Genomic DNA, 16,300 nt, shown 5'->3' with positions numbered 1-16,300 from the left:
TCCTGGTACATTTTGAAATGGAAAATGCATAATATGTAAGAAATATTAATCGGAATACAGACGCACAAGATATATTTCAGGCATATTTAAATGTATTAAAAAGTATACCGACCACTATGGAAATAATTTGCATAAAAATGATACGTTTCGTATTTCCACTGAAATAAAGACGATTTGCGTTGAAGAATAAAAAAATCGGAAATTTTATATCTATTAGAATGCTTTTCGAATATATAGTTCACGTTGGTATCGCTTATAATGCTAGTTTAAAACCGTGGGACGAAAGTAGATATTTCATTCCTTGATATTTACTGTATCCTATTGTGTCAACGTTTTTATAAAAGTGTTGAGAGTTTCTTCTACAGTTACGGATGCTTCAGATTATCTGCAGATCTAGTTTTTGCTTGTAATACAGCGGTAGTTGATGATTCGAAGAAAAATAAATTGCAGTGAGGAAATAAGCAGGAAAAGTAAAGAGTATATATCATGAATGGCAATCTTTTCATAGTAAAAGAATTTTTCACATAGTAATATTTAATTGTAGAGAAAATACAACATCTTGTAAATATGAATAATTGTTTATACCTGTCAGAGCTCAATTTCAGAAAGAACAAAAAGCGCAGAAAATTTCTAATAATTGTCTAGGCTTAATTGATGTCTCAAGAATAACATGGTTTAACAAATAAATCTTATAACTAATTAATTTTTGAGTATAATTGTATAAAAAGGTTACACCAAATTGAAAAATATATTTTTGCATAGATATTTCAATACAAATTTTTCGAAACGTTTGATTTCTTCAGTTACGAAATAGCTTCAGCGATATGACTCATGTGTCTGACCATAGTGCAGTTATTCTACTGTGCACAGTAGACTTGCTTCACAGCGTACAAACTCGTAAAACCTTTAATAACAAAATAAAAACCGGTTATCACATACATTTTCTATCATATTTTTTACGATACGTTTCTGTATTATCCTGAAAATTTACGGAATAAACGTGAATACGGTTCTCAATAGCAAAAGACAAAGGAGCATGTATGGCTATCTTGATTCAACGCATTCTCGCAAAGTGAAATTCCACCCTCTTGCGGAAGAATGTTAAATGCATATACTCCGAATGGTCCTTTGTTAATTCATGTTCCAATTACTCCTTATACAAAAGAAAATTGAAAGAGGAAAAGCTGTTGAAGAAAAAATGTGTCACGTTTTAATTTACATTTTTAAATATATTTTCCAGGAAATTAACTTTTTTAAAAGTACGTAATTGGTATAATTGCTTATGATTCAAAATATGTACTTTAATCGCATTAAATGATAATATTAATTTTATAATATTAATATTCATTTGTATTTTAATTTTAACCGCTCCTCTTCAATAATATTTTACTAAAAATGACGTACGCTATCATTATTTAAATATATATATTTTATATACCTTTATTTATTATATCTATACATTTTAATTACCATATATTTGGAATAATAATTCGCCTACAAATAGAATTGATTCACTTTCGCCTAAGTAGACTACAATAATTATAAAAATGGCAGCTCGAGCGTGCAAATAAAACGAGTTTCTGCTCGCTTCCAACTCGCTGCTTCCATCGTTTTACGCGCTTTTCGATTCACCATTTTTAATGATTTTAATTATAGGAGACGATAAATAGCGAAAGACGAAGAAATCGCATTAAATTAATCGTGCGATATTCTGTTAATCAGGCGTCTGTGTGCAACGGTGAATATCAAGTTCGTAATTATCGTTAATATAATAGGATCTAATGCAGGGTTATTACAAAGGCCTGTCAGAAAGCTTTAGTTCTCAGCTTAATTATCGCAAAAGAACGCTTCTGTCAAGCGAATCAATCGACGAGCTTCCGTAGAATACCTCTTTTTTCGAAAGGATACGTGCGTTAAGATTCGAAAGATTATCATACGGGAATTTCTAATTTAAAAGAAAATAAAACTTTTTCATACACATTTATTTCTGTTGTATTTTGATTGAAATCTAATTTGGATAAATATTGTACGTATTTTTCTACGATCTGTCGTACGCGATTTGAACTGGAAACTATAATTTTCGACAAAATCATATTTTACTTTTAGGAGAATTTATCGTGAATTTGTAAAACGCACTTCTTTTGAAGTAAATGAGTAGAATTTGAATAAAATGAGAAACAAAAAAAAAAAAAAACGAGGAAGGCGTGTGATATTAATTACCCTAAGCTTCGCTATTTTGCTTAGTGTATTTAGCCAATTAAGCAAAGAAGCGTCGACTCATTAGCCTAGGATTACTATCTATATTTATTACATCCACGATGCTGTCGCGTGTTTGAATCGCACGCGAAATTTTCGCATTAATGTACGTAATAAGAACTGATGGCATTTCGCTCACATAGAATTCATTTCCCTTTTAATTAGCACGCAAGCAACCTATTAGCCACCAGCGTAGCTCGGTAAATAAATGTTAACTCGGGGAAACACATTTCCCTCGGGTTATTCTCCCCGACAAACTTTCCCTCCTATAGGGTGGCGTCTGACTGCTCTGCTGTTTGTTTTATCTATCCCAACAAAAAAAGCTCGTTTCATTGCTCATAGAGGCGTGTACCGCCTAGATTAATCTAGAACGATCAACATCTCGTACATTGTACCTTGCTCTTTCGTCCATTAAATCTTTTGATTCATTTAGTGACATTATTTTAGTTCATTTATCGCAACGATTAAATCGTTGTATTTGTTTAACGCGTTTGATCGCTACTTCTCTGATCTGACTTTGTGATAACGTTGTATTAGTCGATTGTATTTTTATCGTTACGCTCGTTGCTAACAAATGGCCTAATTAGCTAGCCATAGCTTTCTATTCGTATAAATGTAAAGAAACAAATATTTATATCTATGTATGCTTATACATTTTGACGCATCTTTTAACATACACGAAAGGACATGTCCGTGTAATTTTGTGTCTTTCAGTATAAACATTTTTACTAATATCAGTGTATAATATTGAAATTAAAATATCTTTTTCGTCTTTTACAGGGAAGGTCGAGATGAATCGATCAATGTAAACGAACCTCGTTCCCTGTAACCTACTAAAAGAATTTCCTTTTATCCAGTATGTATTTAAGGACATTTACAGCGGTGAATTAAAGTCAAACATAACGTTTAAGAACTTACTAGGCTCAGCAGAAAATTCTGTCGCTTTCAACGAGGAAAGAAATGTACTTTCTATAGCAAGGTTTTGCTAATTAATCTTCAATTAATGCTATATCTATCTATATATTATCTATCTGGCAATCCGTTTATATCAGTTGATATGAAACAACGGAAATATTTTACGTATGAAATCGAAAATTCATTTTCACGATGATTCGAATAAGCAGCAGTAAATCGCAAAGTTTAACTCGCCTCTCGACAACGTTCATACGCTTTCGAACTCAACGATCCACCTCATCCAGCGACAGACTTCCAAGTGAAGCTTAAACGTGAATATGCTTGTCTTTTCCTACTAACCAAATATTTCACATCGTTGCCGATTGATTCTGTTAGTTGCTCGCTAGCTGCTCGTTAATTACCTTGCTCATATTCTCAAACCCAAAATTTCCATCGTTTGCTTATACCTCGACAATTATTCGTCTATTACAGCAACGTCGAGATTTGTGTAGCTACACTCGTTCACCACGTTTCGCGCTTCTCACGATCTTCGCTGGATCGCCAGCGAAATTGCTCCACGTTCAATGTTACCCATGTTTGTTTTACGAGCTGTTGAGAGTTCATGGACGTTCCTCTCGACGCCTCAATGGTTCGTTATATAAAGGTTCCTCCCTGTCGTTAACCGATAGCATTCTAGCGGGAAACGCGAGAACGTGTGTGGATTAATTAGAAGAACAGAACGATTCTTCTCTCGGTTGGCGAAACGAGGAAACATCTGTTGTTACGTTTTGCTGGAAGATCGTGTCGATGTAGGAAGTTGCCAGGATGATCTGATCAAAACCTAATTCCAAGCTCGTAATTCCAACGGCAGGACGAAGGCAAGACCTCGTGGTTCGTCCTAGTAAGCTGGAAATAAGACCTCGAATTACTCGGTGCTAATGGTTCTTGGCTAATAGCTTACTCGAGAGGTGTTTTAGGACGTGAAAAATATGGTTAGTTCTTGTTGCTGACGCTACGTAACGCGGGATCGTTAATAATCGGATTTCTCAGATTGTTCGTTTATTCCATGGAACTTGGATTATCAAGGGGTGAAAGAAAGTTTTGAATTGAAGTTTTGACAAATGGAAAGTAGCGAAACGGAGTAATGGATAAAGTCGTAAAATAATGCACGCAGTGGTGAGAAGTATTGAATTAGTATACACATTTATTTTAATAAATAACGAGTTTATAACAGGTTTTTTATTAAAATGTTTAAAAACTGAGCATGCGGTTAAATGTGGTGGAAAATAGAATCAATTGGTACAACAGTTAACGGCGATGATACTTTTTGTATAATTTGCCTAACGAGCGATTTATGTTCATTTGTTTTAAATTATTTATAAGATCTCGAAGAATACTCTAAGATACTATAAGCTGTTTTGAATAATAGTTTAAAATATCGTAAGACTGGGAAAGAGTAACTTCGATAGGAGAAGGTTAAGAAGACTATAATTAGCCGAAGCACTGGACGACAAGCTTCTTCTTTTGTAAATTACTTCTTTTAATTGTCGGGTGCAATGAATTGTGACAAATCGTTCTCGTTACGGTCGCGAGTGCCATCAACCGAAACGTTTCAAGATGGAACATCATTCGCCGAGGAAATACTTGTTCGATGCGTAATTTCAAGCGGAATATTGACATTAAAGAAATATTTCATTTATGTTATGTGAGGAAAAATATTGTATGCTCCTAACACTATAAAACAATCTTTATTTGTGTCGTTATTATAAATTGCAATATACCATAAATCAATTATTATACTTTTGCAACATTCCTAAATTCCAAGCATGTAAAGTTAGAAACTACAATTTAAACACACAGGCCTATAATTATAAAATTATAAATCACACAGATTCAGGAATTTAGCTGAAACCTAAGTACTTACGAAACAACTCGTTAATTGCTATTAACAGAGAATATAACTTCCATTAAGAACTGATTACATAAGAATACAAAGAAACTAGAATATTAATCCTTTGCACTCTGAATTTTATTTCAATTTCGTTACCAGCAGCTGCCAACATTTTTAAGTGTTTTATTTGAAATTTACTTTACTTTAACTAAAGAATAAGACAATTTAAATAAATAAAGGAAGAAACAAATTCTCTTAAATACCTCGAAACTAAAATATTAATTCGCCTCATTCGTCAAACTCCTCTGAACTAAAAACCTATTATCGATAACCTGCATCTTCAAACACCTGTTCTCGTACGATTCTCATTCTCAGTCATCGTTCGAGGAAAAGCGTATCGAATCGTAGATCGCATCGAGAAACACCGATAGAGTTTCCATTCTTCGCCAGAGGAGAAATCTGATAATCGCTATTAATGCGCACCAGATCCTATCTGTTCCGATGTACACCGGGAAGCGAATGATACAAAGTTGCCCAGATGCGGTTGTTATTATGGAAATGAGTTTGATTCGTTAATTGAGGAAGAACCTCGATTCGCGACGTGGCTTCCGAACGATCTAAGCTTCTGACCGGCGATTAGAATTACAGGATGATCGTTGCACGGGAAGATCGGCTATAATGAAACGTTTATCACTTTATTATCGTGTATACCGCAAAAAGTTAATAACGATATGTTTCGTAAGAGCCATTCGAACGTACGAGTCACGGTTTTTTTAACTTGTTACGCTGTGATTAAACCAGTGGAAATTGTTTTCTTTACACTTTCATTGTACCGGTTAATCGCGCGGAAATCTATCAAGCGATAATTTTACGAGAATGCATGTGTACATAGTTCTCTCGTGTAAACGTTCTGCTAACTTTACGTTCGTTTTTATCGTGTACTTCGATCATGATGAGCTTAATTCTCGTTAGCTGCCAGTGTTAGTGTCCATTGATTTTGATTTATCGAGTTATGAAAAACGTGACGAGACGCAGAAATTTGTTACGTATAACGTAAAATTGGCGATTTAAATCTCGTTCAATTCTGAATTCAAGTTTGGCAGGTGATGCTGCAACCTGGGTATTTAATAATGACGTTTGTTAACAAGTACTTGCGCCGAGTTTATTTGATTTCTCGTCTCTCGTGCATTAAATTTGACAAATTAAAGTTAGAATATCTGCTAAACTAACGTATTTTCGATACGAATAGCTTGATACTATTTCGTAAAGAATGTCCAGCTTGGATCAATTATTATCAAAAATATGTGGCGTCTTAAAAAAAATACTCAAGTTCGCCTTAATATCTCGAAAAATATAAAGCATGAAAAAATCAAGTTATATTCATCCGACCAGGCCACTGAAACACGATAAATCTTGCTTCAAAAATTTCTAACAAAAGAAATTTTCCTTTTTATTTTAATAACTTTACTTTGAATTTCTTAATTTATCATCTGATAAAATCGATAGGTAACGAGTTACTTCGAGTGGCGATTCTCATTGATTCACCCTGTACATACAGTCCGGCAAGCAATGAAAATTAATTACTATCAAACGATCCATACTTGGCAGAACAAATTGCGATCGCAAAGGGTCAAGAACCACCCCGTGCACGTCTCTGCAAAGGGTGAACGTTCGCGTAACGCCGGCAATTGGAAGCAGATCGCCGCCAGCTTCGTCAAAGCGGCTGCTGCCATTAAAGCAACACGATTCTCTCGCGGTACGTGGCAACGACAAAGGTCGACTAAAAGAAACGCAACTCGTGATAGCCCAGAGGGCAGATCGTGGCCAGGAAGATCCAAAGGCGCGCTTCTTCGACACGAAACACCGGCTGACTCGACTGAAAACGAAGTAGTGGTGTGTTGCCTGGTGGTCGAGCCCGGTTTTGTTCGTTTCCGGCCATTTGCGTGAACATATCGTGAAACGAGGCCGATCGGCCATTAATTCCGATACGGCTTCCCCGGGAACCACAGAACCGTTCGTATCGTTTTCATCCTCGCGCTTCCGTCCAGGCTACTCGTTCCAATCCCCCTCTCGATTTATGGTGTCCTGCTTGCCACGTTTCTCTGACCTCCAGATGGGATTACTCGAAGAGGAAGTAAGCCGAGCAATGGCGAGAACTTGCCCAGGAAGTCCTGTGTATCTATCGTGGATCGGAAGAAGGAAGAATAAATTTTGTTGGGAAGATTTAATAGATGGATGTGAAACGACCATGGATAACGTGAATTCTGAACGGCGTTTATGAACGTTTCATTGTGATATTATCTGCTACTAAGAAGTGGTATGGAAAAGAAAAAATTGGATTGGATTTCCATTGGAAAGTTCTCGGATATCTTGTAGTTTTTGATAAAACCTTAGTATTTGATAGAGTAGATTATGCAATTTAGATTACTTGGATTTTTTAAATAAAACTGTTAGTCAAGTTAAGTAATAGACCGCGGATGTATAATTGAAATTTAAAAATCCAAGAATATGTGGATTCTGTATGATATAAAAAACCGTGCAACATATTCAAAGTAAAGCAAAGTAAAAGGAAATTTGTGTTTAACTTCAATCTTCCTAACGAGTTGCTTAATATCCCCGAATTTATGTAAACGTGTATTTGTACAAATATTCACGTTTTATTCGTTGTATTTTTTAACTTTGCAGTGCTTAGATGTTCTCAATTTCAAAGTAAGTATAACGTCCTTATATAACTTTCCAGACTTTCGAGTAAATATTCTAAGAGACGGTTCACAATCTCTTTAAATCCTAATAATTGAAAGTATAAAATAACGGACAAACAAGCAAATAAAATGACAAAGACAATGAAAGATGAAAATATTTCCTTTCTTCCTAAATGTCTTATTTAGCACACTACATATTTCTAATAAAGAAATAAACTCGCTCATGTTGATGCACATATTATATCACATTTAAATCACATCATAGACCTAAATATTTTCACGTTGTTAGCACTGTTATTTCATTGCCACTACGATATTTCTTAATGCACACACGTCGTCCTCGTTTCTGCGCTCGGCTCGTAGCTACACGCACAACCTGTTCAATTACTTAAATTCATCGTCCATGAAATATATACGCTCGTTTTTTCTTCTAAACGACGACGATCATCAGCTTCGGATACTGTTACATGGATATTACATGTTACACGCTCGCTGCGAATCGAGTCGACCGCGGTACGGCATGCAACGAACAAAGATCGAAATAATCACTGATCGATTTCGATCTTAAGATGTTTCTATCTATTTAGAAGATTCTTTTTAATATTGCCTTATAATTGAAAAATTAAAGAATCTGGAGATACAGAATTTGTCAAGTAACAAATTAGCTTTATAAGGTATGGGAATTTTAACGCTTTGTCATTACACGTTGACTTTCGAAAATCGATTTAATCAGGTTACAAATGTTATAATATACTACTGCAGGATTATAGTAATTATGAAGAATCGAAGTAGTTTTGTAATTAAAATATGTCTTGTCAAACATCAGCAAATGTGCGGATACTTTTGAGCGGCAGAGCATCGAGTAATATTACTTATCCGCTTAGAAGAATTTCCACGTTAAAATCCAATGTAATATAATATAAATATCAAATCTATTAATTCTAGAAATCATATTAATTGAAAACTTCTTATTATTCTCAGTGAACTTAAATCTTAGAGTCTTTTTATGCTCAAATTATTTCGTCATTTTACTTGCTACTATTTTTATTCCATTTTATTATTAATACCTTTCATTAGTCCCATAAAATATTTTACAATGCCTTTACTTTATACTATACGCTCGTATAAGCTTTGAACTTCTTTTTCAACATCCTACACATATATGTGTTCGACATAATACAGCAAACATATTAGCGCAACAAACACAACAGCAATTTACAACGTTAATACGCGAGTCAGACATAAATTTATTGAATAATACAACGAGGATAGCTCGGATGCACCTCGTAAAAGCAAGCTCTATGGAATCGTGGCCATTTTCAAGGTGTTGTTCGAACCGTTCTACGAAACTGCTAGAATCTGTCGTTTTTCACAGTACTCGGTGCTCGTAAAAGTCGCTTTACAGTTTTTCCCAGGAGTTTGGTCGGACGAACCCTTCGTACCTTTTATGGCATCGCCATTATCATGGAATCTTGTAAATGTTCGAACAGCTTCCCTGAAGAAGTTCCACCACTGTCGCAACGAGTGTCGCATCGTTGCACGTCGGACACTTTAGTAACAAGTATCGAACACGCGATAATTCACTGTAATTCGAAAGAAATGCACCACTTACCGATACCTCGACCTCGGAACATCGGTTTACCGGTCGGTTCGCTTCATTAATCTTTTCGCGGAAAGATCGTTGATGATTCAACGAGTTTTAACGCAATGAATCTCTTAATTAAGCCATTTTTGCGCCGGACGAGATGCGAGAATTTTTCTTCACCTACAAAAGAAAGAGAAAACTTATTGCTTGAAGATAGTTGTAATTTATTATCTTGTAAAGCGTTGTAAGTTAAGAAGGTGGAAAGTACGTGATTATCAAGGATATGATATAAAACGAAGAGTACATGCCACTTCTTCTGTGCGAGGGTAAAGGTTATTGCCATCATCGTTGTAATAAAGAGTATGATGGGGGAGGATCTATCTTTTCTTGACTTCCATTAACTATTCAACTTCACACGTACGGCGAGGCACGGTGAAGTCAGCAGGTTCTTCACAATCGAAACCATGTAATCTTGTATTTAAATACACCTCATTGATTTCTTCTATTTGTCAAACTACGTGAAGTGCGTTCGTTACAAATGACAAGAGTTTCATATAACATTGTAACCTTAGGATATTAGCCTTAGGATATTAAGATAGAAAATTAACCAAAATATTTGCTATTCTAAAGCTGTTTGATATTACTTTCTTCTAATTCTAAATCTCATATATCCAAAGGCTTACAGTTATTATTACCGACAAACGTGTTCAAACTTTCCATTAAACATGAAATTCATTTATTAAGACATCGATTACTAAAAGTCTAATGCCATTTTGAAACCGTAAACGATTATCTATTTCTTTTTCGATTCTAGGTCACACGTATTGAAACATTTACATTTACATTAGTAGCAACAAACGTATTCAAACTTTCCAATAAATTTAAGATTCCATTACCAAGGCATTAACTAAATGTCAAATACCATTCTAAAGTCATTAAAAATCGCTCTTTTTTGGTTCTAAATCTCGTATATTCGAGAATTTACGATTATTACTACAAACAAACACGCTCAAACATTGCAATAAACTTAAGACCAGATTGTCCAGGTATTACTCCGAAAGACTAATACCATTATAAAGCTATTGAAAACTATTTTCTTTTTTAATTCTAAACCTCGCGTATTCAAACATTTGCAATTACTGTTACAAACAAACGCGTTCAAACTTTCCAATAAACTCAAGATCCACTCATCCAGCTATTAGATACTTTGAAAGTCTAATAACATTATAAAGCTATTAAAAGCCATCTGTTTGCTCTTTCGATTCTAAACCTCGGATGTTCAAACATTTGCAGATATCGTTAGAAGCCAACTCGTGCAAACTTTCCAACTTTCCAACTTCAGATCGATCCACCAATACGTTAACCATCCAAATTTTTCTATATCTTCAACAACATCAAGCTCCATTGAGATCCTCGGTTCATCGTCAACCGTATCAGCTCTATCTTCGTCTCTCGACAAAATCAACTTCATTTCCCCGTTCCCAGGACTCCTCCTTTTTTCCTTATTCTATAATTCCTCGTCGTGAACGACGGATTAACGCAACGTCATGTTGGAAGAATTCGTTAGGGACTCTCGGACTATAGCGTTCGATACAATTAGCCTGCGAGCCGCTAACGAGCCGCGTTGAACGATGGATCTAACGTGAAACAAGGAAACGAAATGAAACGAAACAAAACGTGCAGACTTATTACTCGTGCTTGTACTCTCGTCACATGTAAATTATAGTGATTAAGGTCCGCGCGGTTAACGAGCCTCGGAGGGAATTCACGATCGGCTGCCTAATATCGCGCGGCTCACCCATATCCATTTACGTACGCAGCGAGTCCTTGTTCCGTTGATTGCAGGATCGCGCGTAAATTCTGATAATTGCGATATGCAACATTTCCCGACTTCAGACGTGGACAGTTCCGCTCGCTTCTTTGTTGGTTTTGTATTGCAGAACGAGATATAAATGCGCTGTTAAGCGTAACTGGAGTACCGGTCGTAAGTATGCGGACAAATTAATCGATGACAATATTGAAATTTAATAATAATAGTATGCGGGTTAGTGATAAATTAATAGTTGAGCTTCATAGAAGCTAAATTGGTTAGCTGTATTTTTGACTAATTTCTTAATTTCATTGTATAGCTACATTGATGAACATTGATTTCTCGAAAAAGAAATGACACGTATAAATCCGTTCGTGGCAAGGATAATTGATAGTAAATTTTAAAGTGAATCGAAAAATAGAAATATTCTGTTTAATAGATTTAAATAAAATACGACGGATATTTGTAACATCATTACATTTCTACACTTTTCAATTTATATAGCACTTTCTACCTTTTCATGGAATCAATATACGTGTTATAAATTTAAATTAATTTATTTTATTATCTATTGTACGTACTACAGCATGTTATTGAAATATTTAGTACTTGTACCAAAGTCGGAAATCAGTTTAGAAGAACTTTCTTAATCTGACTTGTAATCGCTGGAACTTACTTGAGCGGTGAAAATCGAATCATAAGTTTTAATACAAATTTTGTAGATTCACGACGACGTAGCTTCGAAGATTTCAGAATTCTTTGCTGAAATATATGGTTTCCCTTCTTGCGTTATATACTTTTTCAAAGATTTAACAGAGAGCGAGTAGAGAAATAGCTAAAAAATCCATTTGGTCAATTAACAAAGAACAAAGATATTGTAAATCGCCTGTGTTTAAGAAACATGTAAATAAGAGTATGTTTGTAATACGCTTAACGATTATACAATTTCTTTTCATTGACTTACTCGTACAATGTTAAAGACTGCGTTCTGCTTTTTAAATTTCGAAACGAGCCATTAAATAGTAGGTACGTATTACAGCTGCCACGTACAGAGATACATTTTAAATAATTTTTTATTCTGTCGAACAAACGAGGTCGCCAGCAATTACTCAAGTGGCGAACAGTCGACAACGCTTCATTATGCGTATCAACGTCACGTTTCATTTTTCTTGCACTTATAATGCTTTTTGAAATAAATGAAACATCACATCGTAGTATCATGATTGCCGTGGATGAACGCGAGTTTGTGCGTATAATTAATACAACCACGACGTGTATGAAAGTAAAACGTCAGAAGTGGCAAGAAAAATTATTCGAAAAAATTGTCACGGCCTGAAATGGAATCGCGATAAAACGAACGGCGTGTTACACAAGTAAAAAGGTGACGTCTACAGAAACATTGTGGAACTGGATGTCTTTGATTCACTGGATTAATCTACTGCGGTTGAAGAAGGTTGAAAGAACCTTCTATATAGAGTTCGAAATGTTTCTCTTCCTTTTTGTGCTCTTTTTAAGTACTCGACAAAGAGTACTTTGTCATTCTGTCCCACATCTTCATTTTCCTCGTCCTTTTTTTAAACTAGTTGAGGAAAGCTTTCAATTCTCATTTAAAGAATATATAGATAAATAAATAAATAAATATATATATATTACACTTTCTTAAAAGAAAAATGTTTATAAAAACACAAGAGGAAATTAAATATTAATTATCTAATGAGAAAAATATCGCAAATATATAAAATACGATGGTTGAGTAAAAGATGCAATTGACTGGAAAGAAGTTAGCGTATTTACTTTATTATTTTTAACAAATGTAATATCGTAAAATTAATACTATTAGTATTAAAAATGATTCGTTGTAAATAGTAACAGCAAATGTTAAAAGAGTAGTTTACAAAGGATTCTCAAAATCAAAAAGAGAAAATGAACAGAATATCTGGTTTGTAATTACAGAGTACAAAAAATTATAAGCAATTTCTCACGTGTCACGAAACAAATATGAAGCGGTCATAATTACAGGAAATTTGTACAAAATTTTAAGTCGAAGATTAATCAATCACATTAATCTACAATGATAAAATTTAATTGCTTCATAATTGCCAGACTAGCCAACAAACATTTACGGGATTTCAAACATCAAGCAAATTGAAGAAAATTCCAAGTATATCGTTAATACTCGTTGTGATATTTGTTGGATTCTATTTCTTTAATTTCTCTCTTTTAATTCAGAAAAATATGAATTCATGGAAAATATTTTTGCATACACTACAAATTATCGTATACTGCACAGTATTGTATAGTACAATACATAACGAAAGCTGTTACAATACGAACATCGAAGAAAATAGCGTTACATTTCGAAGCAGACGACGAGAAATCGAGGAGAAAATTTATTACGCAATACGAAATTGAAATGCGAACAGGAAATTACTAAATTAGTGCTTAGCGTTAATTACGGACATGTGGCTCCAAGGAAATCAAGCAATTGTCATAACAGAGTTCTGTAGCAACGTCTAAGCGAACAATCGATGTTTCGATCGAAGAGAATCTTCTCTTGCAAAGGGTTGAACGCAACGCAATGGTTGTCTGCAGACAAAAATTAAGACATCAGAAACAGTTACTTGGTAATACGAGAAATTAAGTGATATTTATTTACAATATTAACACTTATACGTGTAATAGTGCGACTAACGAAAAAAATATAGCAATATACTTAACACAGGAAACAGAAATATGAAGAAAAATATATAACAACAATACGGTATATCTTATATTTGTTATATGCTTTTAATAATATTTATTAATACTTACCTAGCGACATTAAAAATTGATTAATGCTCGCTTCTTCAATGAAGATATTTCTTCTTCAATTCTAAAATACTATTACTATACTCTGTTCGTTTAAATGAAGTAGAAAGTCAGCATTACCACGCATCATATATCCAATTCATAAAACTGTTGTTATTGTATATTAAATATAAAAAATTATCGTCCTTGAACGCTGACAGATAGAACCGTCGGTCAGTCGATCTAAGTGGATAAATTATATGCTTAAACTGAAACTGTTTCCTTGATTCAATCGTACGCTTACGTATTCTTTAAACTGCGAAAGAAACGGGATTCGTAATTGTTTCGAACGTACAGTAAACTGTACAGTGAACTGCGCTCAAGGAACAAAAATGGTTCCATTCGGTGAGCAACAAAACGGAACGATCATACGCATCGTGACTGTGTAAAATTTTGCCATGAAATTACCACGAATCCTCTCTACATTCCTGACACACATTGCCAAGAATCGATCGCGTGTCTCGAAGCGTTCACCGGAATACGTCTGAGACTCTCGAGAGGATCTCGAAGCCTCTCGATCACGACCTACATATTCCATGTTTATAATGTTCAGTTCGCGAAAGTTGTTGAACAACTCTTCCGAATTTCTTTTTTACGCTGGAACTTCCTCCTCGTGTGTGATACATAAATCAAACAGTTTCTCGCTGCGTCAGGCAAGTCGCATGGAAAATCTTCGTTGAGTAAAATCGTTCTATAAAATTCAGGCAACATTTTATTTCAAAATGCTACAGCGCGAACTTTGGCGAAATCTAATTGTTTCACGGTTACCAGACAGCGGGCATTTACACGTTTGTGAAAGATTCAAAAACGGGAAATACGGTGCGCGTAATACATAGAAACATATGAAATATAAATTGTGAGATATCCAAAGTTATAATATTTAGTAGTAGCTTTTAGTTGAAGAGTTTTCTGTTCATGAAAATGTTACAATTTTTGATAATAAAAGGCGAGTACTAGGCACTAGTTTGATAATAAAAATACGAAGCAAATGGATCTCGCATCGTACGATCTCCCTTACTTTCCCAGCCGTACATTCTCACCGGTAAGTCATAATATTTCATTGCATGCGAACTTTGGAAGGTTTCCCATCGGACGATGAAAGAAACGGGAGAAGGGGGAAAAAAGGAAAAACGAGTGAAAAGGTTACGTTTACCAGGCGATGCTTCCGGTCACTGTTACTTTCCATGAATCTCCATCGATCGATGCGATCCTGATGGACGTTTTCGCGTGCGTACGACCGTTCTGGATGGAAAGCCGGAAATAGTGGTCATCCGCAAAGACGGCAGCGAGACCTTCGAGAGGCGTCCACCTCCGGCGGAGATGAAAGTTTCTGCAGTTCTGCCAGCCGTCACGAACAATTAGAGCGCAAGATCGTCTCGAGAGAAGCACTGGTTGCAGCAACCGCGTTCCTCGAGCGGCAGCTCGCTTTCCCAAGTTCTGGGTCACCGGGTCTCCTGTTCGTCGACTCAGGCCAAAACAGAAGTAAGACTCAGGTAAGAGGCCGTCTGGCCGGTCTTGTAAGTTCGAAACCGTGTCCATCGAATCGATTGCATCTACTGAAAGATGCTTCTTTTTCCCCCGTTCGCGACTGCCACCTTTTCACCGATTGACATCGTTCTCTTGACCTTTTCACCGGGAAGATTTAATACGTTGTGTTTGATCGGATAAGGATTATATGGGAAAAGAAAACAGAGTGGTACAAATGCATTTTCCGTTTCCGAAGAAAAGTTAACTGTAGAGAATGCGATGTATGGCAGACTGAAAGTCATAGTGGCGTAAATGAAAATATTGGATACTTGTCTTTCGTTATGTATTTTAATACTTCAAGGTATTAATTTGCATTTGGTCTTGTATTTCAACTCGTAATTATTTAATTAACATTCATTTGGCGTTGGTCGGCTATAGATTGCTATATTTAGAAACTATCGATATTGTTGAAAATTCGCAGCGAGAGAAGAATGTTCGAATATACACGGTGTCCTCGAATGTTTATGGGTAATAACCCATGTTCGTTAATGCAGATACAGACGGAAAAAGGAATTTTCATACAAGAAACTTGCAGTTAATACGCGAGTACCTAATCGATTTTCAAACTCATCGTTTCTCGAATCGTTTCTCTTACGTGAAAAAATATTCTTTCTCTCGACTTATTTTTGCAGAGTCCACGTTTGGCCCCGTTTTACTACGATTTTCCGAACACCCTGTACTTGACTCGATTAGATCAAAGATACATGGCTGTGCGCAGTCAAAAGGAGTAAATATATCGCGACGAATAAATATGAACGAAACAATTCATGTAAAGTCGAAGAAATTAA

General features: G+C 35.3%; 2 protein-coding genes across 4 annotated transcripts in view; one reads left to right on the top strand and one right to left on the bottom strand.

Moving 5' to 3' along the window:
• Positions 1–16,300, top strand: part of pip (heparan sulfate 2-O-sulfotransferase pipe) — a 113,748-nt gene that overhangs the window by 55,472 nt on the left and 41,976 nt on the right. The gene's annotated exons all lie outside the window — the stretch shown is intronic.
• Gbs-76A (Glycogen binding subunit 76A) overlaps positions 8,625–16,300 on the bottom strand; it is a 147,153-nt gene continuing 139,477 nt past the window's right edge. The window contains exon 2 of the transcript XR_011173214.1: positions 8,625–9,508. The gene's annotated coding sequence lies outside the window, so the exon portion shown is untranslated. The remainder of the gene's footprint in view (positions 9,509–16,300) is intronic.

This window comes from Bombus flavifrons, chromosome 1 (assembly GCF_040668555.2).
Source record: "Bombus flavifrons isolate JBK064 chromosome 1, iyBomFlav1_principal, whole genome shotgun sequence".
Classification (NCBI taxonomy): domain Eukaryota; kingdom Metazoa; phylum Arthropoda; class Insecta; order Hymenoptera; family Apidae; genus Bombus; species Bombus flavifrons.
Note: the sequence above shows the minus strand (reverse complement) of the source record. Positions and strands in the feature narration are given on the sequence as shown.